Below are 3649 nucleotides of genomic sequence, written 5' to 3' on the forward strand. Positions count from 1 at the left end.
CTTTGATGCAAAGTCACACCGGACAAAGTGACAGATCAATTCATAAGTCACGTCTATGAAGCGGTCTAAAGGTGGTGTGAGACAACACCTGGCATGGCGACAAGCAAGTGGTTACTTAAGTGTGACGAGGAAGAGTGTATGACGATACGAAGCAACGTTGGACATCCAAGCAATTGAAATTTTAGGGGATGAGGACACGGTAGGGGAACAACCCATGATATATGTAGTTTTATTTTACATTTGCTCCAAAATAATGAAGAATTGGTCTATTCTGGAATAGATGTCTCACGTGGAGTTAAAAAATTCAAACTGTATGTTGGAACATTTAATATATCCACTTATCAAGCACGGCAGTGATTAATTCATTCGTGAAGTGTTTTAATGTTTTTAGTGCTTGGGGTTAATGAGGCAGAGTCGATGGTGGCACGAAGCGATGCCAGACACAGAGCCGAGGCAGCTTTTTTACATGGCCTGACAGTGGTGTGGACGACCATGTGAAGCCATGCTAGACATTGAACCAAGCAGTTGGAGTCTCATGGGATACGAGGCGGAGTGGACGGTGACACAAAGCGACACCGAACATAGAGCTAAGCAGGGTGTGTTAAGCAGGGTGTGTCTTAGGGGATGCGAGGAGAAGTTGGGTACGGTAGGCAAGCAAATGATGATATTTTATAGGCATTAGGTATTTCATGTTCTTCACAAAGAACTGACAAGTAATCTTCCGATGGAGCTAAAAAATTCAAAAAATAATCAATTTATGTATCGACTCTCTTTGCATTGTGGTGATTATTTTCTTTGTGAAGTGTTTAATATTCTTAGTGGTTGGGGCCAGTGAGCCGGAGTTGACGGCATCATTAAGGAACGTCGGACATAGAGCCGAGCAAGTTTATGTTTAGGGCCCCCGACAGTGGTGTTGACCAAGGCATGAACCCACACACGTCAAATACGATGCCAAGCAATTAGGGTGTTAGAGGATGCACAATACAGTGGACATTGGTGTGAAACAACGTCTGGCATGAAGCCAAGAAATGTGTGTCTTGCGAGATGAGAGGCGATGTCGAATACGGTAGGCAAGCAAACAATGATTTTATAGGCACCAGGGTGTTATTTTATGGTTGCCAAAAAAAGGAAAGTATTGGTCTAGTTTGAAAGATATGGACATGTGAACCTCAAAGATTCGAACGGTTCCTTGCAATAATTAATATATATCCAGTATATGTAATGAGGTGATTGCTTAATCCATGAAGTTATTAATATTAGCATATGATAAGGGACTGGTACGTGGAGTCGATGATGACGCCAAGCGACACCGAACTCAGAGCGAGGCACCTGCTGTTTTAGTGTGGGTAGTGCTGCGAAGGATAGCATGAAGCAACGTTGTGCATGACGATGACGAACTAGTGAGTTAGGATGTGTGATGCAGAGTGGAGTGAAGCAATACATGAAAAAGAGATGAGTAATAGTGAGTTCGGATCTACTAAGAATCATGGACGTTTCATGAAGAAACACCTGGCACAGAGAGAGCAAGTGGACACCTAGTAGGAAGCCAAGTAATTGGTGTCATAGGGGATGCGAGGCGATGTTGGACAAGGCAGGTGAGAAATAATGATTTCATAGGCATTAAATATAAATATGTCTAGATTGAAAGATTGTTGCGTGAAGCTCAAAGATGCAAACGATTCTTGTGATTTTTAATTTATACCCACTATATATGCATTGAGGTGATTAGTTCATTTGTGAAGTGATTTCTAATAGTCATTATGTTCTGCAAGGACGAGTCCGACGGTGCGGTGTCGCTGTACACAGAGCTGGGCAAATGGTGTTTGAGGGCCCTGCAGTATCTTGAAGTACCGGACACATAGCCGAGTAGGTGTTCTTAGGGGCCTGAGAGTGACACAAACGATGTCATGAAGCGATGCTGTGCACGGTGACAAGGAATCGGGGAGTTAGGGTCTGCAATGGGTAGTTGATGGCAACACGAAGCGAAACATGTCATGAATAGAGGCTAGTGGTTAGTTAATGGTTGTGAGGCACGATGGATGGTCATTCAAGGGACTGCGAGGCGGAGTGTACGTGGTGCGTAGCAACATCGGACACAGAGACAAACAAGGTTTTTTTAAGGGATACAGATAATGGATGTCGGACACGGTAGGCGATCAGACAATCATATTTATAGGGATTAGCGCGTTATTTAATGTTTTTTACAAGAAGTGCCATACTAGTATAGAAAGATATCATCATGTGGAACTAAAACATTCAAATGTTTTTATTGCAACAATTAATATATGTATCAACTCTAGAGAGTTTACTGTGATCAATTCATTTGTGAAACGATTAATATTGGTTAGGGTTCACAAGGCAGACACAAGATGAGGAACCGGTGTCCCGGACGACCCCTCATGCTTCGTGGCGTTTGTCTATGTACATGATCATAATGGTCCCAAAAAATTCACTGGACTAGAGAGCGACAACATTCCTAAACTGTATGGCCCAGATGATGCCACATTCGCATCCTAGTACTTTTTGCCGGACCGCCTGAGCATGACGACGAACACCTCGTCGCTGCTTTGCATGTCCCTCAATAGGAAGTCTATCACGTTCCCAGATACGCGCACCGTGGCCCCTTGGGCCACGACGTGCCCGTCTTGTGCATGCCTTTGGCGGTTGGGAGCAGAAATTGGTTTTGTGTTGCAAAATAGGACCTTCCTTTCTCGTTAAACCACGCGGCTAAGAAAGTTGCCACCTTAGAGATGCTGAGTGCATTCTGTGCATCAGGTTCCAATTCATGAATGTAGTTAGGGCATCTCCAACGGCGACCCGCAAATTTCCTCCCGCATCGACCCGCGGACAGTGGGACCAGTCCATGGACATGGATGCGGGAGCCGGCCATCCAACGCTGCCCGCATATATTTCAAACAACTTTTCGACTAACCGGGCAAAATTCATGCAAACCGGCCAATATTCATCGGAGGTTGGATAGAAAATTGGAAAAAGCATCCATATATAGCAAGCAAATTAAGTCTAGTACAACAATGTCTCAAATTCGACTAGATTAACCGGATGTCCAACAAATTTTTCATCAACGGACAATGTCGTCCCACACATACTCCCCCTTCGCTTCATCCCGCAATGCGTGTACGTAAATGGCCGTCCTTTTGTCCCGTGGTACATCACGACAGTGCGGGCAGGCTACATAATGTGTAGAACAAGATTGAGTGAATGAATTAATCAACAAAGTTGAGCAAGAGGAAGCACAACTTGCGATCTCGTCCTCTATCGCGTGCAATGGCCACCTTGCCTACAGCTGAAGAACCACATTACAAAAAATGGTGACAGTTGTATGGATAGTGTACCAGCGATACGATAACAACCTCAAGTTGCGTTCATAAATGATGTACATGTCATAGGGTGCAATGTGCTTTCGTGCGTGAAACGGTTTGTGCACTTGCTGCCAGAAGGTCTCCCTTTGCTCCTGCCTACGAAATCAGCGGATACGACCAACCACGCATCACACAACAACTCATCCTCCATGGTTGAGTAGCTCACCATCCTCCGTACTCTAAAAAATGACATAACGTTCAAAAATAAGCTCAATGGCATTTGACCAAACACCTGCCGGGCGTGGTGTCCACCATGAAGGTCGTCAACC

The sequence above is a fragment of the Triticum dicoccoides genome, chromosome 6B, assembly GCF_002162155.2.
Source record: "Triticum dicoccoides isolate Atlit2015 ecotype Zavitan chromosome 6B, WEW_v2.0, whole genome shotgun sequence".
NCBI classification, from domain to species: Eukaryota; Viridiplantae; Streptophyta; class Magnoliopsida; order Poales; family Poaceae; genus Triticum; species Triticum dicoccoides.